Source organism: Ursus americanus, chromosome X, assembly GCF_024610735.1.
Source record: "Ursus americanus isolate L20-20 chromosome X, mUrsAme1.1.p, whole genome shotgun sequence".
NCBI lineage: Eukaryota > Metazoa > Chordata > Mammalia > Carnivora > Ursidae > Ursus > Ursus americanus.
In genome coordinates this window covers 99,465,734-99,491,601 of record NC_142164.1, presented here as the reverse complement: position 1 = coordinate 99,491,601, position 25,868 = coordinate 99,465,734, and the positions used below count along the sequence as shown (strand labels likewise).

Here is a 25,868-nt window from a genome sequence, read left to right as displayed (position 1 = left end):
TGAGACACTGAACAAGCCATTAATAGTCTCTGTGCCTTGGTTTCCTCACCTGTAAACCAGCCATGACAAAAGTACTCATTTCTTTCGAGGATTAAGTGAATTAGCACTCATGAAATGCCTCCAAAGGTACCTGGCACATAATAAGTACTGAATAAAGGCTAGCTATTATCATTTCACAAAAGAATTAAACAAAGCTTTGATTGACACTAAAAAGTCAAAGGCATGATTATCTTAATGATCGAGTTCCTATTCTATGTTAAATTATACTAAATTAATTATGTTTCAAAAAGACAACCCCGTTTATTTCCTGAAAACATCTTTTAAAATAAACAAACGTTGCCTTTTCATATCCATTTCACAGGAAGACCCCATATTTTAATATGATAAAATATTTAGCTTTCACAAGTATCTGCCAATAGTTTGTTAATTTTATTGATCATTTTTAATAACGTATCATTGGTGTGGTAGTTAGGCTTTTTCTTTCTTCTAGTTTTAAAACAAACTTTTTAAAAAACTCATTATTGAAATATGAACTATATACAAAAGTCCACACATTATATGCATACAGCTCAATGAATTTTCACAGTATAAATACATCCAAGTAACCAACATCGGGACCCAAAAAGCCCAGAACATTACCAGCACCCCCAAAGGTTCCCTTGTGCATCCTAGATTAGATTAGTTTTGTCCTTTCTATAAATGCAACCTTACAGGATGTACTCTTTTGTGTCTGCCTTCTTTTACTGAACATTATATTCCTGAGATTCAAATATATTTTTGCAAAAAGCCATAGATTGTTAGTTCTCATTCCTGTATGATAGCCTGCAGTATGAACATACCATAATGTATTCCCCCATTCTACTGCTGATGAGCATTCCAGCAGTTTCTAGTTTGGAATGTTTTTCAATAAAGCTGCTGTGAACTTTCTAGTGCATGTTTTTGGTAAACACGTGTATGCATTTCTGTTGGATATATACCTAGAAATAGAATTGATGGCATCATCAGTTATACATATGTTTAGATGTAATAGGTAGGCACCGCTGAAAAGTTTTCCATGGTTGTTGAAGTGGTTTTTACTTTCGTTATAAGTAGATACAAGGTCGCAGCTCTTCCAACTCTTTGCCCACATTTTCTATTGTCCGTTATTTCATTTTGAACATTCCGGTGAATGTGTCATAATATTGCCTTGTGGTTTAAATTTGAATCACCATCATGTCTAATGAAGTCTGTTACCTTTTTATACATTCGTTTACCATTTGGGTATCCTCTTTTACAATGTGGGTAAAACAGACTTCCTCAATTGGCGAATGTGTTTCAGTATTATGTTCATTACTGTTATAACTAGCTGTTTAGAAGATGCAGATTCACTTTTTGCAATGAACATATACTCAGCTTGCAATGAACAAAGCTGGACTGGTTCCGAGACGATCTGTAAATATACTCCCATATTCTAGTCAGAGATAGGGCTAGTCCTAATCAAAAACAACATCAGTTTATTAAAAAGAAAAAAAAACCCACAAGCAAGCAATATTTCTTGAAGGGCTGGTTCCCTTCAGCTCTATAGCTAATACAACAACAAAAAACATTAACAAAAATAAAAACATCAGGGGGCACCTGGCTGGCTTGGTCAGAAGAGCATGTGACTTTTGATCTTGGGGTCATGAGTTCGAGCCCCACATTGGGTGTAGAGACTACTTAAATAAACAACAACAAAAAAAACCCACAAAAATAAAAACATTTACACCACTATAACATTCTCTGGGAAAGAAAAGAAATGAAATGAAAACAAATTAAAGAAGGTGAAATGAAACAAAGCATGCTTCTCTCAAACATGTACCATGTCTTAGGTGCTGTGCTAGGTGCATATGCTACAAGAGCCCCAGGAGAAGGTTACCCTATTAACTTCCGTTTTCACAGGAGGATGTCAAGACTCAGAGAAGAAAAAGAATTTTCTCAAGGCCAGATAGTGATAGGTCAGGATTCAAACCACAACTTATTATATCAGATGTCTCTATTATGTCCTCAATTTATCTTTTTAAAGAAAAGGCTGACAGGCAATATGGCTGAGTCATGCCAGAAGAGAACTCCTACCACTTCCTAGTTTTGTGAGTTTAAATAACTATGTCATTTGGCCGTGTGAGACTCAATTTCCTCTGACTAAAATAAAGAAATTATTCAAGGTTATCTCTAGAGCCCCCTTCAAAAACGGATTCTATGATTTTAAGCACTTTCGATTTCTACTACCAGGACCAATGCTATTTCCTTCCAAGTAGAAGAAATTTGGTCTACTCAGATGTTACTCTTCATTCCCAGTCTTCACTCATTTCCTGATTTTTATTTTGCTCATCCTTCAAGGTCACTGAAATGACACCTACCTGTTTGATCTTGCCTGACTCTTTGAGGCTGAATTCAGATCTCTCCTCTACACTCATCACATTGTATATCACACGTGTTGTTGCTATGTCTCTCTCTACTGCTAGGCTTGAGGTCCGTAAGGACAGACACGGTGCCTCAGTCACCCCTACAGCCCCAACACCGGGTGCTGTCGGTGCTATCTGGCATGTGGCATGATAGAGAAATGGAGAAATGAATGGATTATCTATTTCCACTTATACAGGTTGACTATTTAAAAGCTGAGATGGGTGGGGGTGCACCTGGGTGGCTCAGTTTGTTAAGCATCTGCCTTGGGCTCAGGGCTCAGGGCTCAGGTCATGATCTCCGGCCCTGCTCAGGGGGAGTCTGCTTCTCCCTCTCCCTCTGACCCTCCCCCATCTCCCGGCTCATGCTTTCTTGCTCTCTCTCAAATAAATAAATAAAACCTTTAAAAGGTAGAGATGGGACCTCTATCTCTTATCCTCTGTCTTAGGTTCCCAGACACCAGGCACGGGTGTGATTACAGGCAAAGTCCCAGTTTCGACCTGATTTCACAGGGGACCTCTAGAGTGTAACTTACGCCTCAGAGTCTCTCCGAACTAAGTCAAAAGAGTAAGCGGTTCATACCCCATATCAGTGGTTCACTGGCTAAGGTGGAGGAGGGTTGTAAACACCTGGCCCTTCCCACTCTCATCATGGGCAAGTCAAGCAGCACCAGTAGCCCAGGAACAGTGGTTCAAGAGGTTCTCACCACTGGCCTTAAATGCAAGGCACAGAGAAGAGAGTGGGGGCTGTGAGCACACGGAACTGCAACCTGAGAGGGTCTGGGCTGAACTTTGACAGTGCCTGCTTTACCCTTTTCTCCCATTCTATTTCCATCTGAAAAATATTATAAATCTAGTACAGTTAGGATACACTGGTATTCGATTCCATATTTTATGCCCTCTCTTCCTTCACTAAACTATTTCATATCCCTTAATTAGCAGGAAGTGCCCTGAATCATTTCAGTGGAAGTGGTCTTCCATGTATATATAATAATACCATTTCATTTAATTTCCCAAACCCAGAAGACTTTTAACTCTGCCCTACGTCTTCCAAATCATCCAAGGCAGGAAAGGTTATTGTCATTTTACCTGCTTTGACCATAATATCTGAAGCCATTTGTACATGTATGTGATCAATTTGAAGTCGAATACGCTGCCACAGGCCATGCGTCCTGGATATCATGAAGCCTGATGGAAATACATATAAAAAGTGGCAAGTGGTCTGTTTCAGTAGAACCATATGCAGAGATCAGAAATTCACCAAGAAATAGGGCTTTTAACTCCTGAGTTCTTGTCAGAGTCCAATAAAACAAGCTTTAGGACAGCAGCAAACTTGCCTAGATAGACCTGCGGTGATATCGCAGGACCTCCAACCGTGCCTGGAACGTAGTGGGATTTCAGGGCGCATTCCCTGAATCAATTACAATTTTACCCACCTGAAATATTGTTCTGTGGTTTTATTTAAACTAGTTGTCAGCACGGAATGACTTCTGCACTCCCTTCTGAAAGTGGGTGAATTTCCATGGTGAGCAATTCCTCTATATACAGTTTGCAAATCATTTTGGGAACCTTCCAAATGAAAGGCACTGTATAAATATACCCTCCCACCGGCAGCCAGCCGGCTTTCCACTGGGGATGCATTTACATCACTTATGTACATAGTGTTTCATTTGGGGCATTGCTTTTATTTTTATGACCATAAAAGAAATATTCACAGTATGAACAATAATGTAAAGTGCATTCAAGAAGATATATATTTGTATATTTTTATGATTTGAAACTTAGAAATCTGAAAGAAAAGCAGGCATGGCATTTTTCTTTCCCATTGCTGTTTGCTTTTTCACAGCGTTATTATTTCTGAACTTTATAGTAGAATTTAGCTGAAATGCTCAAGTCTTTGTCTGCACATCATTTGAGAATATGTGGTGGTGGGTTCAAATGAATGTTGCTGGCAAAAGGCCTGAAAATGAAGGGTGCCTGATTTTGCATTTATTTGTATCTGTAATAATAGTTTGCTTTAACGCTGCCTTTTTGTGCATGGAGGTGTAAGGGGAGAAAGAGAACAGTAAGCAACCTTAGGTATAAAACATACTTTCTAAGTAACTTAGCATGATAACGGGGACTTGCACAGAGAAAAGAGACTTTGAAGAGAAATATTTTAGCCTTTATAACAAAAGGGGGGCTGATTTCATAGAACATTACTGGAGAGCTAGACTTTGAATTTATCTCATATAGAAAATGTTTAATGAACTTCTGGAATAAATTGCCCACAGAGTTAAATCAAAACCTCAATAAATTATGTATTTACCTACACAGAATCATCTGCATACAACAGGTGAACAGAATTATAACTCCTTAATTTATACATTTCCATAATTAATTAGATTTAAACAGAGTGAAATATCCCACGTTGGACCTATTTTCCAGATATTCAAGCCCTAATTTCATTAGATTTAATTTCATTAAAAAGAGGAGCTATTGTGAATATTCAGAATCGTTTTTGCATTAAAAATCATCCAAAAAGGTAGATTAAATAAAACTCTTGCTCACGTCACTGAGGGATGATGTGAAATGTGGACAATTAAATGTAGGCTACTAATGGTTAAAGGCAGACTCAGTAAGAATTTGAGTTCATTTCCTGTGTTCACAATTCTCTCTCATACATGTAAAACCTGGTATTTTCTCACTTTTTACTGCTAAAACAATGAAAGTGATTTTTGAAACCCTAGCTATAGGGTAGTAATGTTAGGAAATAGCTCGCTCAGGTTATTTGTGGCTTATAAAGGAGATGTTATTGCGTTCTCCATCTCCTCAGTCAGAATATTATTGTAGCTAAACTCTAATTTCATACTCCCAGTAATACCAACTTTGTTTCATTAAAATGAATTTCTTATTTAAAATATCTTGACATTCTTCTTTTTTATTATGAGAAAATAAAACAGCAGTTCCTTCAATTGAGAAAAGCTAGAAGCATGAATTGATCTGCAGCCAGTTTTTACTACAAACCCCATAATGCTTTGGATTATAGCCTACAATCCCCACACTGCAGCACCAAACTTACTGTTAACCATCCCGATACTGGAAAAGAAAAAGAACAGAACATTTGAGAAGAACTTTGTAACATGCAAGGATTCTGCTCGAATAGTAAATTATTAATTTTGGCAATGTTTTCAGATTTGTTGGCCTTTTTCTTTACTAAAAAAGTCATATTTATGAATCTGCACTATTTTTTCATCCTGAATCTAAGGTCATTTACTCTCAAACAATGTGCCCAGGTATCTACTCCCCTTGTCAAAGGCTCTTTTACACCCAGCATTGAGTTGTGTAGTTTTTTAGCCCCCCTCCCCAACTTTGGAGGGAGGTCAGCTTTTTTTTCAGATTTTAAAATAAAATCAAAATACATTGTTTAATGCTCTAAACATCTGCAAATGAGAATTTGGTGAAGTAATTAAAATTCTTAATTAGATGCACCTTGCAGCTGCTGTTAGTCTTAATTGGCAATAATGCAGCTACATTTTGTTCTGACACATATCTTCAGAAGAGTTAGAGAGAGAACTGAAGGGAGGCAAGAGGAAAATGTTCCCACACAGTTCAAGACAGTTCGCACAAAGAGGATCCCATGGCAACAAACAGCGAGGCCCACAGTTGGCTCTGTAAGATCCAGGAATAGACAATGCTTCACCTCAGATTCAAACAAATACTTCCCTTCCTGGATCTGAAGAGAAAGCATTTCAAATCATCTCTTGCAATACGATTTAAATGGTCAAGTGTTCACCTGCGTCTTTAATACACTTTTCAAACATCTGGAGAGTCTCTGCATACAGCCCATGTCACGGGAATCATCAGGACTCATGCTCAGTGTAGTCACAAACTGGCAGAAGCCTTGCAAATAAAGGACTTGATTTTTGTACCATATGGGGTTGGAGTGGACCTTGGCAACCTGTCTTTTTACAGACAAGGAAACTGAGGCCAAGAGAAATTAAAGTGATTCCCTCGGGAAATTAGGGCTACTTAGGAGTAGATACTAGACTCAAATCTAGGATTTGAGCCTGAAGTCCGGGACTTTTACTTCTAAACTTTGCTTGAAGCAATTAAATTTGTTAATTGTGCCCCTCCCAGTCCGCCTGAGGTCTAATTCTTCACTTAAATGGGTCAGCTGAAGGACTGGGATAGGTGTTGAAAATATAGCTCTTCTGCTGTGAGAAGAGGAGAAGGCACGTCCCCTTCACCTCGGGGCCTCAGTTTACTCTGGATTAGAGCATGTGGCGAAGGAGCATGACGAAGGGAATGACTGGCACACAGGAGGTTAATCTGGGTGAGTTACCACCAGGGAAACTATGTCAGACTTGCCCTCACACTTTAACCAGATCTTCTCTCACCTTGGACTGAAAGCTTCAATATAATGCTCCTTCCTTAAACATACAGATTGACCGTCCTTTCGTCTCCCAGTCCCCATCAGCCTCACCTGCGCCCTGAGTTTGGCTTGCAGTCGTTTAGCTCGCGTTTCACCGCATACGTTCACGCGTTTCCTTGATCTTCAATTGTGTTTTACTCTCCAAATTAAACGAAGACCCAGTTCTCCAGGGCCCTGGCTGCTTTACCTATTTATTGTTCTATGTGGGGCTTATACTCTTAAACTTTACATTACAAAAGCTTGTTGGAGTGGGTTAAGGTTTTCTTGAATGGGGGCTACAGGTGGTGTCTCGGAAAGGTCGAAGAGTGAGGCGGAGGGAGGGGTGTTCACTGCAAAAGTGTTTCTCAGTGCTTTAACTGCCCTGCGTTCCCACTGTCGGTAACTAACACTGTGGTTACCGCGTAAGCATTAACCTTGCCCAAGAGTCTTGCTTCTCCAAGCGTAGTCCATACACCAGCAGGATTAGGATGGCTCAAGGACCAGTTTATTAGAAATGCGACTCTAAGGCCTCACTCCAGACTTAACTGAATCAGAATCTGCATTTTAACAAGACACCCAGGTGATCATATCTACGTTCAAGTGTGAGTAGTACAGAATCCCAGGTGGGTATTATACTATCCCAAGGTAGTATAAAGGGCAAGGATCTTAAACTGCGCAAATTTCCTAATTTGATTGCCCGGTACCTACTTGGTCCCTCTTTTCCCGTTAGGACTCCATCTCAGAATCCTGCAGCGAACTCCGTTACGCGGTGGAGGGGAGGAGGATCCTCTTCAGTCTCCTCCTCTCTGCGCCCCGCCCCCACACCCCACGCTCGCTCCCAGAGAGCCTTCCACCCGCACCCCTCTCCCAAACCCCTCTCCCTTAGGGAAAATAATGCTCCTCCCCAAACTGAAAGAGCGGCGGCGGGGAGGATTACTGCCTGAAGAATTTACAGTTTACATATCAATACAGGCTGAAGCACTTTGCAAGACTACCCTTTACAAACAATTATCACCTTGCCCCCGGGAGGTTCGGAGCAGCCCCCTCCCCTCCGGCACTCCCGCACTCCGCTCCCTTTCGCAATCCCGCTTAAAGTGATACTGAGAATGGTTCTGTGGGGGTGGGGGGGCTCAGGGACCGGGAGCGGTCGCGGGCAGTAACAAATGCTTTAAAGAGAGGAGATGAAAAGGAGGTTATTGTGAGCGTGTCAGTTTAGGCATCGCTCTCTGTACCTTTCTGCCTCCTAGAGAAATGGAACCCTAATTCTAAGGTGGCTAACGCAGGAATGGTAAGCGTCCACATTTGCCGTCCAGTTTTGCCTGGAAAGACAGATTCCCGTTATTTGAGGCCTCTCGGGGTCTTTTCCAAAAGATTCCCAGGCTACCCTCCTTCCTCTTTAGTCTTCGGAAAACTAAAACTCGCAAAGCGGTGGCGTTCTGTGGATTGGCTAGTACTAAAATATCCATTGGGTGGCAGTAACACTATCCTCTTTATGACTTGCAGCAAACCCAGAGAATGCATTCAATCAAATGAACCGATCTTGTAGAAACACTGGAATCATTTATGCATTGCAGTTCCTCTTTCTTGTTTTCGCTCCTTCTTTCCTGGGATATTTTGAGTGGATTGTGGCTATTAATCAAGATCCCGTGCTATTCGAGGTTTGCTTGTCGTTTTCGCTCAGGATTAGCATCATTCAAGGCAAACGCAAAGCTGCTCCCCCCCACTCTTTTCTGAAAAATCATTTTTGGGGGCTGCTGAAGAGAGCTAGGACCCAGGAGACACCTTCCCAAACAGCAGGGGTTGTGTGCTTTCACACAGCAGTACTGTACAAGGAAAACCCCGTCGGATCTGTTATTGCGGGATACTTGTGAAATATACATAGGATTCTTTCTTATGGCTGCATCCCGGATCTGGAAATTTTACTTGGGGAACAAGAGGATCTGAAGGGCTACATGTATAGAGAAGATTTGCAAGCAAGACTCCGATTCTTGTCATAGAGCTCTCAGACTTCCTCACTTACCGGCCTTTTTCCTTCCTCCTTTTTAAAAAAAATTTCTTCCCTCTTTTTCTGCTCTCTCCTCTCTCAGTGTCTCCTTTTCTATCTGCCTCTTCTTTTTTCTCCTTGTCGCTTTCCCCCCCCCCCTGCTCTGCACCTGGATTGTATCTTCACCAAACAATCGGGCACTTTGAGAACTAACTGGAGGCAGTCTTGTAGGGAAGAGCTGTATGGAATTATCTGCTTTTATGGTGAACTTGGCATTTGTGAATGGGTATCTTGTTCACGATATTAATTGCTAGCAAAAACAAGAAAAAGAACACAGGAGTAAAACGTGGATTTTTCTGAATACGCATTGTGATGACCAGCAATTACCTTGCCGACTGATATCCAGAGGAGAATAATTTGGAAGACTGTTGTGGGTAAGGTCATTTTATATATGCAAACCCATCAGTGGCGAGAGCAAACTTGGGCGTTTGTAATGGGAATGGGTGACTTGGATGATTGCTGCATCGCATTGATGGCTGTGATGTGGCCGTTATTGGCACTGAATGGAATAACTGCAGTTGGGTGTGTTGGTGTGTGTGCGTGTGCGTGTGTGTGTGTGTGTATGTAGGTCTGTATTCTGAGTGTAATTGAAAATAAATCAAAGCATCACTTCCCCCTCCAATTATTTTGATATGGAAGAGTGTCTTTAATTAATTCTGGGTAGACACTCTATTGTTTGGATGCAATATTTGTGGCTCCTGTGTTCTGGTAGGGGTAGCAGCAGTGAAAGGAACACTTACTGAAGAACCCTATTTAAAATGAAACGAGCTACTCTTTATTCATTAAAAGAAATATGTTTTCAACTCAGTGCAGCATTCTGCTGCATTTCACAGCCGCAATGGGACCAGGGACATCCCACTTGTCAAGTTTTTAAACTTTAAGGTGATAATCATTGTTAATTATTCTCTAGGTTGTGATTATTGGAGATTATTAAGTACCCTGAGCTACTTTTTTATCCACTGATTATCGTTCGGAATGAAAAGAAAAGAAAAGAAAAAACTGAAAATGATGAGCAGAATAGAGGATCGTGCAATATTATTTTAAATACCACCAGATGCTTTCTTTCTCAAGTTCGATAGCCCAATAATATAATTATTTACCTAATACCCTAAATAGCTGAAGCTGCGACCCACGTGCAGGGGAGTTGAAGGTCTGGAAGCAGAGACGATCCTTTTATTGCAATGCAGCCAGCTTTGGAAATGCAGGCAATTACACACTTCCCTTAACCTTAAGTTGAGGATGTGTCCTATCTGCTACATCTATTTTACCCTTTCAGTAAAAAGTTAGAGACTAGAGCACGAAGGATGTTTAAGCATATTCTGCCTGGGAAATGGGATAAAAAAATCAATATTGATGACGTGGTTCAGTGCACTGTACTGCAATGCTAAAGTCCCATATTCAGTACCTATGATGAGAGAATGGAGCATTTACATGTGTTATAAATCTCACCTGGTAGATTGATCTGAAGGGGAGGGGAGAAGATATGTGGATATGTAGGAAGATGGATGGAAGTCGTGCATAATCGGTGATTATGTAACTTCATTACATCAGCGAGCTTCAGTCAACGATAGTGAGATGAAATGATTGTATAGAGGGAGGCTCCATCACCCTGTTAACTTTTGAAGGCTTGTAACAGCTAACAGAGGAGGAGGGCAGACGGAGATTAGCTCCGAGGGTCCTGTAAACCCTGATCTCCGTGGCAAATTTAGCATGAGTTTTCTCATAGTGAGTTTCTGAGGGGCAGCAGATCTGTGTAAGCTTTAGAGCTGGACAGGACCAATTTTAGCCACACCCGTGGAGAGTCAAAATGAGTCCGCAATGTTTCACAAGTGCCCCGTGGAGTAATTGGGACTGATGATCCCAGCCAAGGTCATAGTTCTGTACTCTATGATTGACATACGTGACCCCAACTGAGCAGAAAGTTAAAATCAGTTGAAATGATGACTGTGAACAGAATGACTATTTGGGGGTCCTCTTGCATTTTTGCCTGGTAGAGCTTAATGCAGATTTCAGCCTGGTGTTTCCCCTCATAAAAAACGATTGCTTCCACAGTGTGTCAGAAGTGAGTGTTTTGTACCTTTATCTTTGCCTCGACAGACCTCTTTCTGGGCCATTTTAACCCTCAGGGAAAAGAGCAGTAAAAACCTTCCAAGGTAATTCCATCTTGTTAAATTAAAAAATAAATGGCAATGAGTTCATTATTCATACAAATCTCAGAAATAAAGAGCAGTCCATTTTCAAGTTTTACTTATTGAATGGCTTAAAGGACATGTTGCAGCCGCCTGTGACTTTTACCATGAGATGATATAAAGGTACTGTGCTCGCTATACAGAGGAGGGAATACTGCGGAATAAAATGTCATTTAACCCTGATGTTTTATTTGGACTTGCGATGTTTTAAAAAAGAAGATACACATCAGCTCCTTTTGGCCTTCTAATGTTTCGGGATCTGTTTTTCCCTCAAAAGATTCTAAATTCCCTCAAAATGCAACTCTGCTGAAATCCTAACCCTGTGGAATTCAGTCGTCTTTTCATCTAGTTGTGCTATTTCCTATTTCCCTTTACGTTTATTTTCCCAAGAAGGTTAAGGGACTTTTCTAGCATGGGGATGAGATGATTCTTTCTGTTTTTCCTATGGAGTCAGGTGCAGGATCTAGACATCCACTAAGTAACTTTGCAAAGATCTGCTTACCCCAAATCAGAATGGTGGAATGGTGGAATGAAATTTTGAGCTCTGGTGTTTGAGACCACTTTCCTGTTTCTGCAGGACATACCCAAACACTGAGTGGATTTGGAGGTTTGGTGTTCATATTGTAGAGAAAATTGGATATGAAGTTAACTCCTGATTCCTTCCTTCAGGGGTCAGGGTAACCCTACGGCTGCTTGCAGACTCTTAGTCTCCGACTATGTGCAGAAATACAGTCTGCGATGATATTTCGTGTGCTCCTTATTGTAATATTTTATAAATGACTTCCTTATTTGTTTTCTGACATAAGCCACACATATGTTACCAAACAGGGCATATTCTGGAGGCCTTATAAGCTTGGTAGGGGATAGAAATAATACTAGAAAGGAAAAGAAGTCTCTGAAAAAACATACTGACCATGAAACATACGTACCCATGTAATTGCTGTCCTTTGACTTGAAGACTGCATATATTCACATTAGGAAAGGTAGTTTTAGTCATTTTAATGGCACTTCGTAACCTGTTACTTTCTTTTCGTAGACGATTATGTAACCGAGGCAGATTATAGCATTTTTTTCAGTATCCTACAAGTCAATAATAAAAAGCTTTGCTTAACAGGAAAACACTTAAACATGAAGGCAGTGAATAATTTAAAATATAGTATCTATTTCTCTATTTCGTTGCCCTTTTATCAGCCCAAGTTATGTAGTCAGATTAGAAAATATTTGGGGAAAATAGAAGAAATAGCATTTATAAATATGCAAAGTACTCATTTTATTTCCTGACTAGTTGCTTCAGTGAAGTCAGGATGTCTAGCTGATAAGTAATCACAATATTCCTCAAACTAGGAAAAAATGGAAAAGAGGTGTTTATTATGTTTGCAACGTATGTGAACAAATCATGTTATTATTAAAATGACTAATGCATAAAACACTTAAGAACAACTGCACTTTTAGGATTAATTTAAGATTTATATTTCAGATTCTTTTAGTCTATTATAAACTGAAGTGGTTGGGATCTACTTTGTCTCACCACTGATATGATCTTTGCTGTTTGGTAAATCTCATGTTTTTATAAAGCAGACTACTCTAAAATGTGTGGCACCCAAAGCACCCAAGTGTTGATTAATAAGATGTAAAAGTAGCAAGTTTTCTGGTCATGTTCAACTTCTAAAGCATCATTGTAATAGCACCATTTGGGCAGCTATAGATAAGACCGTGTCAGCAGTTTTATTATTAAATTCTAAGCCTATTTCCATTAGTTGTATCAGGAATGTCCGAGAGGAAGGAGCCCAGCGTTCGGAGACATCCAGGCATTGTGGAGTTTGGGGCTGAGTCAGAGGTCCCCAGTTGCACTTCAGGCTCTGCCAGTTACCAGCCTTGTGACTTCTGACCCTGTGTTTCACCTCTCAGGGTTCAAGATCATCCTTTAAAATCAAGAATCCTTTAAAATGGGGTAGTTAACACATTGCACTCAAGAAAGGAGATGTGTGTCTAAGGGCCCACCATCCGGCTATGCCTTAGAAATATATGCAATTATTATTATGAAGCATTCTCCAAAGTCGCATGAAGTTAACAGTGCATTTTTCCCTCATACTCTTATTGTAAATCTTTATAGGCTCTCTGTAGTCCCAATTACAGTTCGCTGGTAGGTAATACTGTTCAGTAAGCAACGGATGAATTAAAGGCTTTGGTGGCTATCTTTCACTCAGGTCTCTGTTTTTTTCAGCAGTACTCGTAAGGGAATATAGTTGCCTTAAGAAACTAAACAAACGTTTGCTTTTGAATAACATTCAAAGAATGGTAACTAAGGGTTTTGTGTGCGAGAGTGTTTTCAGCTGATTACTTGGTGTTTTGTTTTGTTAATGCTCCTGAGTACTCAGGTGTTTCTGTTTTTGGTACCAAGAGTACACAAACAAATGTTCACAAACTTGGTGCTACCACTTTAAATTGGGTTAATTGAGCAAAAAGCTACTCTCTTCTGTCACTTTATTACCAAAGCCCAATGCATTCGAATACTAAGTGTAACAGAGGGCGTAAGAATATAAAGATAATAGTTCTGTTTTGGAATTTGCTCATTGCAATAATTACAAACGTTCTTTAGGGGGAGGCAATCCCCCGTGTGTCACCACTAACACTGCATTTCTTTAGTGTTCTTGTATCTTGGCATAAATAACATTTACACATGTAAGAAGGGCATAGGTGGTGATAGGACCTTCCATAGATGTTTTTAAGCAACTGGATAATCAGGTGAAAAAGTAAGTTTTTGTATTTTGGTGAAGGTAAAATTGGAAAATGGAAAATTAACGCTGTAAATAAAAGTAAACGTACTTGGACTTAACTTCCCTGCTAAAGAGCAACCTTCTCTTTCTAAATTCCCAGAGTCTTGCTTTTTATGTTAAGTCTTCCCGATATTTCTTTGTTTCAGATGAATTTGATCATGCGTGTTTATCTGACTTCACTGATGCCTATAAATAGCCAGCATTTTCTTGGTTTCTTATATTTTTAAAATGCATATTACCGTATGACTTATGGAAATGCTTTAGATTTGCTCAGGCATATTTACAAAGGAATATTATAGGAATGTAGACAGGCTTGTTTATTTGACAAATTCTGCTAATCACCATACAAATATGCTTTTAATTTTCACCCAGAGAATGCCACCCTGGAGTATCTTACACTGCAGACAGCATTCCATTACAGGCCAACCACATGGCTCAAAGGACATTCCCTTGCTGCTTACCCTGACCATTGGCTTACAATGAAAGAACCTTAATTGACACGCTTTTTTGGTTCCCCTGTGTAGAAACAATATGCAGGTGTCAAAACTCTAAAACTCCTCAGGCTTTTAGCTTTAGAGAAGGATGACTGACCGGCCTGGTGTGGCTTGCCTATCACACAACCTGAAATCGCCCAGCAACGAGCTGTGGATAAAGCAGAGGGAGAAAGGACAGCACTTTTAATATTTTTCTTCTGAAAATCTGCTCTTTCCTCTTTTCATATTAAAACATTAAAAGTAATTTTTCTCATGACAAGCTATCCAAAGAGTGTGTTACAGTTACTATGTTCGTATATAAAATGCAACAAATGGCACTGAGCTATTTTGTTCGTTCAAGAGTTACATATCTAAGAATATATATTTAACAGTAAAATTAGATTGTATTTTGTAATATTTTCTAAGTCAGGAAATAGTGTGTGGAGTTTGGACTCGGCAAAAAAAAATGCAATGGACTGTGAATTGTGATCATATAATTATAGACTATCACTCTTTCAATATGTTTGTTAATTATGTAGCTTACACTTTATGTGAATTATAATTATAAATAAATCACTATATGAATAATCATAAAATTATTCATAGCGGTTTATTTTGTCATGGCCTGATCGAAGTGAACTAATTGGTAGGTTCTTGCCCTATCAACATTTACATGTAATGCAACTGTGAATTAGTATAGTGATCTTCATCATTTTCTGCTATAAAGTTCCCCTTTATAATTGAAAAAATTGGGAGGCCACTTGATCATAGTTGTACTTTCAGTATCAGTTGATTGAGCAAGTGCATAATAATAATAATGATAATTATGCATATCATCAGTCTTTTAAAAATGAACTTGACTGTGTATAGTCACAACAGGGTCTATTTATGGCTTTGAAGTACATTATCTATATAAAAAATTTGGTGTCTATTCTAGATGCTAGACCTCTTGGAGTAACTCCTGCAGCCCTGGTAAATTAAAGACCTATATGTCTACACCCAAAATGCTTGCATTGCATCTGCACATGCAACATGTTATCTTACATACAAAATAAATGGCAAGTTCATATGGTGGTGAGATGTGCATCAAAGGAATTGGATTTTTGAATGTGTAGAGTTGGAGTATCTAATTTCCTAAGAATATACATTTAAAATTCCAACACAGGTAAATTCACTTTCAAATTTTAAAATTGAGCTACTATAACATAAAAGTGTCTGATGTTATGGAATGCTTGCATTTTAAAATATAAAATAAACATTATTTTTATTGCAGTCAAATGGAAATGAATTATTATAAATGTAGCCAGAGCTGGTTACGGTAGCCTCATACAAAGCTAATGAAATTATATAAAGTGTAGAAGTTTACGATGCCCCATTATGTCATTTTAGCCAACAAGGAAATTTTGAACCAGAGGAATGAAATTAGGTTCCAAGATCTCACAATTCATTTGCTCTCTCTCCCATGATGTGTGATTCCACTTTTCTGATATGACACAAGCCCTCAGTTTAGTATTTTAGTTACGTAGCAATATGTCTTGCCATAAGATATTTTTTTAGTAGTGTGAAGCATAAGAAAAGTAATTATTCTTATTGAAGCTAACTTTAGCGCATGTAATCTTTTGGCCTCTTGCTCACTTGACTCGTGATCACTCACATGGCACCCCCACTGGGAATCTGTGGACTTTATTTTTCCTTTATGCGCACCATACACTCTTGATCTCATTTGCTGTCCAGAGACACAAGACAGGGAAAGTTGGGAAAATAGGTTACTGGTGGGGCTTCCTTGCTTTTCCATACTGTCCTCTTTCCCACTAACTTTCTATCTCCTCACCTGCAAGGGATTGCTCTTCTTTGGAGCCCCTCCTTTTTCTTGACTTTTCCACACATCCCACAATGGATGTCTCTGGCTTTTAGGATTGTGTGCTTCCTTCTTGCTTCCAAAGTCATCCCCCAGAGGTCTTATCAAAATATCTTTCAGCCACATTTGACCCGTCTTTGAAGAGATGGAATTCCATATTTCATTTCTTCACCAGCAGGGTCACTCTGCTTACATAGATGATAGTAGTGAACCAGTTTGGGAATAATGACAGCAATCTTATTTATATCCGGTTTGCTGAGCTACCACCACAGAGCTACTAAGTGAAGGAGATACAGCCATATGGATCTCTGATTTTTGTTAAGATGTGTGACATACGAACCACTGGTAATATGCTAAAGAGAAAAGTTGGGAATAATAGGCTTCACCCCTTCGTATTAGGATTGGGACATTTGGAGAAAATATGCCATTAATTTTTTTTCTGACCCAGACAAAAATGGCTTCCGTAGATTGCACTGTAGGTGATAAGGTGGTGAGGGGGCTGTGGTGGGCATCCTCTTGTTCTGGTTGGATCTTGCAGTGCCCTCTTGTCTTCCTGAGCAGGCAGCTGCCGGACATACCTGTTTGAAGAAATGACACCGGCTATTGGTACCACAATGTTCCCAGCCTCTTGCCAACTTTATTTCAGAAGGAACACAGTCAGAGGAGCTAAACACAGCAGTAAAAATGGAAAGCCGAGAGACTTAAAATGGTATCAGCTATTTTGTGTAAACAAAGCTTCATGTGGCCAAGGGAGAAAATTTGAATGTAACAAATGAATCTGGTGGCTCACAGTGCTAGGCTTTTGAATACCCCTGTTAAAGCCCCTAATTGTTCTCACCATGACTGAACTCCTGAATGGTACTCAAGAGGTTTCCAGTGCCACAGTGTGTAGAGTAAATGCATTCAAGGGGTCTCTGGGGGGTTTGGACTCTGCTGCTTTCCCTTGTCAGGGTTCTCCTCCAGGCCCATAATAACACAGTCACAGAGCAAGCCGCTCACGTCAGTGGGTGTGCTCCTCGCAGTGAGTGAACAGTTTAGCTTAGCTCCAGGAGGCTGGTACCCTGGTGCCTGTCTGTTTTGTATTTCCAGGGCCCAGCATTGCGCATGGCTTAGAGTAGGTCACCAGCACATCATTGTGACATGAACAAATGCTGAAGCATTTAGTGACAACAGATCAGTTTCAGGTCAGAGTTCTCCCAACCCCACGATGCATGGTAAAATGAGAAAAAAAACTGCTGATTTCAGAAAGCCATAAAGGAAAATCGAGTAATAAAGGAGAAAGGATTAGTATTAGTAGTTTGTAATCTACAAATAGGGAGAAAAATGCCTGACCCTTCTTTCCTCATTTCCTTCCTTCCTTCCTTCCTTCCTTCCTTCCTTCCTTCCTTCCTTCCTTCCTTCCTTCTACTCCCACCATAAATATTTGAGTGCCTTCAGTGTACAAGGAGCTATAAGAGTGTGTTCAAGGGATATTGAGATGAGTGAGGGTAGGGGTGAGAAACAAAATCACATATAGCTGTAATTCATGATAGTCTGTAGTCAACTACTTCTGAGAGAGGTGTCTGTCGTGTATGGTACAGGCTTGGGAAAGGGTCAGAACACAAGCACTTGGAAGGATTAGGAGAAGCTCGTTAAAGGAAATGAGGTTTAGTTAGACTTTGAAGGAGCTCATATTGGTGTGGAAAAGAAAAACATTCCAGACAGAGGAGAATCAAGAACAGAGATATCATAATATCATGGGGTACATGAAGCAGAATGTAAGAAGTTAAGGCTGGAGCCCCAGATCTCCAGGTCTGGCAGCCAGGAACAAATGGCATGGGGTTTCATGGGCAGAAGGAAAACAGAGCATTTTATAACCTACTCAGATTTATGCTTTAGGAAGAAGAGGAACAAATTAAAATTCTGTATTTCCAGGGTACCTTTGATTCCCAGCTTTGTGAATTTCTCAAGGACTCCCAAATTCTTTGTCTATTGCAACTTTCTTCATGTTGAACCGCTGTTCTCCAACAGCCATTATGGGCTCTCTTCATTTCCTTTTCTCTTTCCTCTTTTCTAAGACTAAACCACTGTTACCAGTGCTAGATAAATACAGAGCCAAAGTTTAAAATTAACTTTTTTTTAAAGCAGAAGGCAACATTCTATAATGGAATGTATCCATTCAAACTCTCTTTGCTTAGTTAGAAAGTTGCCACCCACCCTAGCAAAAATGCTGTGGTTTATATGTAACTCTTCAGTGAGAATGTTTGGCAATTCATTTGGGAAGAAGGGGAAGTTGGAAAAGGCAGCTGGGGAGAAAAGAAAAAGGAAAGTGCTTTATGTAATGTAATGGCAAGGTAGAAATACAAATTCCAAAATGGTTTTATATTAAGATCATATGGAAAAAAAACTATTGCTTTAGAGTAAAATATACATTCAGTAAAATAGGATTTGGGCACCTGGGTGGCTCCGTCGGTTAAGCATCTGGTTTGGCTCCAGTCTTGATCCTAGGGTCCTGAGATTCAGCCCTGCATCAGGCTCCCTGCTCAGCAGGGAGTCTGCTGCTCCCTCTCCCTCTGCCACTCCCCCTGCTTGTGCTCTCTTTCTCTCAAATAAACAAATAAAATCTTAAAAAAAAAAAAGAAAATAGGTCTTATTCCTGGCAAGTGTGAACCATTTTGTTAATTCCCAATAATTATAACACTTTGAAATTCTAGAAGGACATCAGAAAGTGAGCCTCCTGAAATAAAAACCCCTCATTTTAGCTGAGTTTAAATTCTTTCTCTTACCAAATACTTTGTCTTCATTTCTACTAAGTAGAATGAAACAAACCCATAAGCATTGTTTTTTCCATACTTTTTCTGATCATTCTATACTGGAAGTTCTACTACGCTGGGAAATGGTCAAACACTGAAGATAAAATGAAAAGGAATACAATTTACTTAGGCACAAGCTAAAAATTATGTGCACGATCATCAGGATTCAGCTAAAAGAACAAGTAGCCCTGTCAAGTTGTCAAAAGTCACTCCCTTACCCTGAGGATTTGGATTCTGTGATGGAATGGAGTGCAGGAATTTGTTCTTTTAAAAACTGTTGAGGTCAGTGGGAGCACCAAGGTGTGCCTTGGAGGGGTTTCAGCGAGCCCTCTCAAATCCCTGTCGATATTCCCTCCCCCCATACTTTTTGATGGATATTAGATAATTTCGCAGTATTCTCCGAAGTGCCCTACCAACTCAGCTTCAGCTTTCAAGTTTGAAGCCCTTGCCAACCACAGCAGCACAGGCTAAGACCTTCCTATGCAGAAATGTGGGCCATTTTCTCAGGTGGTTATTGAGCGGCCAGTATGGCTGATGCGGCCCTTGGCCACCACTGTTCTTCAATCCTATTAAATTAACAGAATTGCTCCTTCCAATACGCATTTTAATTGGTTAACACCTTCATGTGAATGAATCAGAACTATTCGAGGGTCCTGTCTATTATAAGGATTGTGCTTAACATGGGCTGAAGATGTTAAAGAAAGTTCTTGCCATCAAAAGTTCATGGTCTAGTGGGGAAAACATCTATGTTTAGTTAGGTTCCCTAGAAGCAGATGGTTTAGTTGCTTCTGAGGCAGAGGAAGAAAGCGCTTGTGGTGTTGTTGCACCTGAAGCCCCAGCATATCCTATGGGTCTTTCACAGTTGTCCACAATTGAGTCAATGGTCAAGGCTTTCTATTCCCCCATCCAGCAGTCGCTGTCTGTGGGCTGCCCCATGGAAGGTGGCATAACCGTGAACAAGACAGCTTCTTGGGGCGGAGGGCAAAGCCCAGTGAGGGACTCAGCTGTGAGCTGTCAGCGTCAGGATGGGTACATAGGCCATGAAGAGGGAAATGGAAGCTATTTGGAAGCTCTGACAAGGACACTTCATTCCATTGCTGCTTGAGGCCGGCTGCATTAATGCTGTAGGAAATTACTTAGGAAATACTGTGAAATATTAAATATCTGTTAAAAGGGGTAAAGATACTAAATATTGAGTATGAGACTTTGCTCTATGTAGTTAAACTTTAGAGACTGATTTTCTGAGGAATGTGGTTGAATCCATATTATAATTACTCCTGTTCATAAGTTACCAGATCATCAATATTTAATGAGCATCTCCTATGTGTCCTGGACTTCCATAAGGAGAAAGGAAGGAGTCAGAAATCCAGGCCTGGAGTGTTTACATAGCACCTATTTTTCTTCAATGGTTTATGTGCTTGATTCCAAGGTTAAGGGGAAGAGTTGGTGGGAGGTCATGGAAGGGACAAGGAAATGGGGCAGAGTAGCATGGGGCCAAGTTCTCTGAATTTCAAAGATAATAAGACAATTGTTTGGGTTGTATGGGACAAGGCTACAGAGGAATAGTGAAAATTGGCAGAAGGCAAGACACAATGAATTGAGGGGTAGTGGAATAAGTTGAATGTAGATTTACCGGTACAGAACAAACATAATGAAAGCAGTGTTTCATTAGTGTTAGCCAGTCTGCGATCTGGACTGGGGGGACTCGTTTTGAATATAATGAATTTGAAATTATAGAAATGATATATCCTAGAGTTCCATATTTACCGAAAGAAAGAGATTCATATAACACTATTCACTTTTATATTACATGGCATACTAATATCTTTCCTTAATGCAAGGGAAGTGCCATCACTTTATATTTTAAAATGCTTTCTTTGGCCCTAGTGAGGTGGTAGAAGACATCTTCAGTTTTTTATTTCCTGTAAAGATATTTAGTCAACTTGAATACACTGAGACCATTGTGCTAGTAAGTTTTAAAAGTAGTGGCTGTGTCTAAATGGGCACCCACTGATTAAATCATAGAAAATTTGAATAGGAATGAACTTAGTACACCTCCTTGCAGATATATAAAATCTCTCTACTACAACTTGAATAATTATGTTACCTCGTATTCATTTTAATCAACAACCACGTTGACTATTTTTCTCTTCAGTTGACCTGACGTTTGACTAGATTGTCACTTCAATTCAGTTCACCCAATACTCCCAGATTATGTACCCTCTCCATGCTAAATGCAAGCACTAGGCTAGAATGAGCAATTCACTCATTGCCAAAGTAAGCAAAGGTGTAGATTGCTAAGTATTTTTGAAGATTTCTCTTAAAAGAAAAAGTAGTTCTCACCACTACCGCTAAGTCTGCTCTTATTTTTTTTTATTTTTTATTCTGATATGTTAGTCACCATACAGTACATCCTTAGTTTTTGATGCAGTGTTTCATGATTCATTGTTTGCGTATAACACCCAGTGCTCCATGCAATACATGCCCCCCTTAATACCCATCACCCGCCTAGCCCATCCCCCCAGCCCCTCCCCTCTGAAACCCTCAGTTTGTTCTTAAAACACTGAATCCACTTCTTCTCTGGTCCTGGCATGTCTTTGGTAATTAGAAAAGTTTATGGTATTTTTCAAAGACCAAGAATTCAATGAAGATGATACTCTTTTTCTATTACAATACTCCCCTTGTGTTTATGGATGTAAATGTTTTATTTTTCAAATACATATTATTAAGCTTATTAAGGGGATTCAGCATCTCTATATATTGACTGTATTTTTTTTTAATTCACTATAACTTCAAGGCTCCAGGCTCATAAGTTATTCCATTTTTACTGTTTGCATCATGCTGTTTGTGCATAGCACACTTTTCTTTTATCCTCCTAGAGTTCAGTCAATTGATTTTTGCTTTGCCACACAAAGTATAACATTTCTTAAAGTAGGTAAGTCATGTGCTTTTAAATTTCCTACTCAGGAGCTATGTAGGTGGTATGGAAGAGGAGTGATGCCTAGTGGAACAGACTGCGTCAGAAGCTCTTTAAACCTCATCTATATTTGTAAGTAAAAAAAATACTATTTCCTGTTTCCAATATTAAAATTAGCATTAATTTCTTAAGATCATAGTCAGAGAAAGTGTGGGTTATTGCTCTAAGCATCTTCTTTGGCCTTACCCAATTTCTTTGAACCAAAGATTCAAATCCTAGTAGATCTAAACTCATATTAGTTTTGGTGCTCCTGCTAGCCTGATCTTATTAGTTGTATTATTCGTTTTAATGTTACTGTGGCTGCGATTACAAAATTATAAAAAGAATACATATGATAAAATCCCATCATGTGGCTTCATTCCAGATTTTTGGATCTGAAGGATATTAAAAAATTGAGGGTTCAGTTTAACTTTACTGGAATCATTAGTTAAGTCACAGATGTTAAATAGACCTAGCCATTACAATTTAGTACCACTCTAAGAAAGAATTACACCTCCCAGAGTATATATTTGTATATGCACAAATTTTCTTTTTGAGAATCTGAAAAGATAAGTGGAAATTGCTTAATACCAAAGGATAGTCTCTCAGAAAACTTATTTGTATGAGACCTGTTCTTATGTTGGAATATAAAGTGTGGGATAGCTTAGGGCAATGCACAAAATATGTTGAGTTCCAAGTTACTGTCCAAACAAAGAGCGATGTAGACCAAGACACCAGCCATTGAACATAATAAGCTTAAACCCATAACTACCTGGCCCCTGACAATACTATGAAGTGTACAGATTTTGCCTGTGGTATCCTCCTGCCTTAACTCAAGCAGCTCTCTACCTCTTTTGACCACCATGCGCAAACTGAAATAACTTTGATTTCTGAATGCTAAGAATTCCCCACCATGGAGAAGACTGTTCTCCTAAGAATATTATGTACTCCCAAGTCAATCCTAGCTCTGACTTTTTCTCATCAAATTTACCGTTTAAAAAATTTACTTCTGTGTGTCTCCCTGACTTGAATGTAGGTCTGAGAGGGTAGGACCTCAGCAGTCTGGGTCACCACATATCTTTGGTGCCTGAGAGAGTGCCTGTCTCCTAGTATCACTCAATAATGAACAAAGAAAGGGAGGAAGGGTGGGAGGAAACGAAGAAAGAAGGAAAGCTCTCCCGAGGTATCCTGGTCTCAGCAAGATAAAAAAAGAAAGAGGAGTTTGTTGAAACAACACAGCAAGCCCGGCTTAGTACATATAATGGCATTCACGCATGGTGTTATTTTAGTTGTCTATTCCATCCCTCATGTCGAAACACAGGCTCCACCACATGCTTTAAAATGCCAGGTCAGTTGATAAGACACCCTGAATGCCAAGCTGAGAGCTTCAAACATCTAGCCAAAGGTTTTGGTTACATCAATAATGCAGAAAACAGTGTTTTAGGATCGTTAACCTGACAATTTCGAAGGTGAGCAAAACAGAAATGGACTGGAGCCTATACTTAGGTAGGTACTACATTTTTATAAATTACAAAGTGATAAAACTCCTCATATTTTTTTAGCTTTGTGCCTTCTTTCTCTATAATATTTCCCCAATGTGTAAGTATTCATTAAGAGGAAGATTTTAAGAAATCATTGAGAGGCGCCTGGGTGGCTCAGTCAGTTAAATGTCTGACTTCGGCTTGTTTATGATATCACGGTCCTGGGATCAAGCCCCATGTCGCTGGGCTCCCAGCTCAGCGGGAAGTCTGCTTGTCCCTCTTCTTCTGCTCCTCTCCCTGCTCAGCACACGCACTCTCTCACTCTTTCTCTCAAATAAATAAATAAATAAATAAATAAATAAATAAATAAAGTCTTTATAAAAAAACACAAGGGTGCCTCAATTTAAAAAAATGAATTTTCATCTTCACTCTTCTCGATATTAATAAACTCTCTCCTGATTGCAGAAGAGCTCATGGTATACTAGAATTGACATTAGGATCAAGACAAGTCCGAGTTACAATTTTGGTGTTAACATTTACTAGCTGTGTAACCTTTGACAGGTCACTTAGTGTTTCAGAGTTTTGGTTTCCAGATCTCTAAGAGAAAAAAATGCCTACCTTTAGGATTACTGGGGAAAGGAAAAATAGTATTTGTAAAGCATATAGTGCAGTGCTTGATAAATAGTAGGTATATAATAAAAGGTAATCCTTATTATTTTAATATTTTCACATGTGTTATGTTATTAAAATATAGCAGTTAAGAACATTATATAGTTTTCTCGCCATACCCAGTGGTCAATTTTCCATCCTCATCTCAACTGATCTGTGAGCAGCATTTGAACAATGGATCATTCCTTTTCCTTGGTACATTTTCTTCACTTGGCTTTCAGGATAAAACAATCTCTTGGTTTAAGTTCTATTTCATTGGTTGCTTCTTTTCAGTCTCCTTTGATGGCCTCTTCCCTTTCCTCTTCTTCATGTTGGAATGACCAATGGCCTAGCTCTGAGTGGTCTTCTCAGTCTACACTCACCCCATTAGCGAGTTCATCAGCCATTTTCATGGCTGTAAATACCATTTTTGTCACCACTTCCTACATTTATACCCCCACCTTGGTCTCTCTCCTGAACTCCAAACACGTACATCCAACTGCTTATCTGACATCACCACCTATTTGACATTGTCAATTACCTCATCCAAAACTGAACTTCTCTTTTCCCGCTACTCTACCCTGTGCTCCCATCTCAACTGATGTCAGTTTTATCCCTCTATTTGTTCCGGCCAAAAATCTTGGAATCATTCATCATTCCTCTCGTTCTCTGACATACACATCAAATGTGTCATCAAGCCCTGTTGGTACTATCTTCACACACGTCCAGAATTTAACCACTTCTCACCGTGTCTGCTACTATCCCCTTTGTTGGAGAATCTATCTTCCCTTTCCTAAATTGCTGCAGTGACCTCCAAACTGACTCTGCATCATTGTCATCGCCCTCTACAATCTGCTCTCCAAAGTTGTCCTTTGAAAATGGAGTGCAGATCATGTGACACTTGTTGGTTTTACTCAGAGTAAAAGCAAAGTACTTGTGCTGGTTGAGAGACATTGCCTACATTGATTCTTTCACTTCATTTGCCCTACTCACTGAGGCTTTCCCAACTTTCTTATTTCTCTCTATCCTCAACTTGCTATTCTTTGAACATGCCAGGTAAATTATTACCTTAGGACCTTTGCACTGGCTGTTCTCTTTATCTGGAGCAGTATTTCCCAGAGGTCTCAAGGCTCACTCTCTCACCTCCATCATTTTTGGCTTTTATGTGTCATTTTGGCATTTATGTGTCACCTTCTGCATGAGACCTACCCTGATCACACCCTCTAAAATTGTAACACACCCACCTCCACACTCCTGATCTCCTTGTCAGCTTTCAGTTTAATTTTTTTAGGCATTTCCTAGCCTGTAACATATTTTATGTTACTTCTCGATTATACTTATTGGTTAACACTACAATTTTAGCTCCACAAGAGCAGGGATCCTTGTCCATTTAGTTCACTGTGGTGTCCCAAGCACCAAGAACAGTGTAAATTTGGTGAAAATTTATAAAAAAATAAATATTGTTATAAAATAGAGATAATAATCATCAATACCTAATGATACTGTTGTGAAGATTTAAATAAGATGGTGCAGTTAAAGTATTTTATCAGGAGGCCTGGCACATATTAGGGGCTTAGTAAATGTTGGCTATTTTTAAGTGTCTCACGGCAGTTAACTCACATGATGTACACCAAAAATCAAAAGTATTACAGCTTTTGAACCCTTTCTTCCAAATTGAAATTTTACTAATTGGCACCATGGGAAGAGAATGTCTGCTCTAGGTATAGACAAGCAGATCCTATTCTATTAGGTTCATCTAGTAAATGACAAAGAAAGGTATACAAATACCCAGCAATAATCGATAGCTCAGATATGTCAGTAAAATCAAATAACACTGTTC

The 25,868-nt window shown here is 39.4% G+C and overlaps 1 protein-coding gene across 1 annotated transcript in view; it reads left to right on the top strand.

Moving 5' to 3' along the window:
• The first annotated feature begins 8,569 nt into the window (after nt 1-8,569).
• Nucleotides 8,570-25,868, top strand: part of IL1RAPL1 (interleukin 1 receptor accessory protein like 1) — a 1,307,342-nt gene continuing 1,290,043 nt past the window's right edge. Inside the window, exon 1 of the mRNA XM_087859585.1 lies at nt 8,570-9,228. The gene's annotated coding sequence lies outside the window, so the exon portion shown is untranslated. The remainder of the gene's footprint in view (nt 9,229-25,868) is intronic.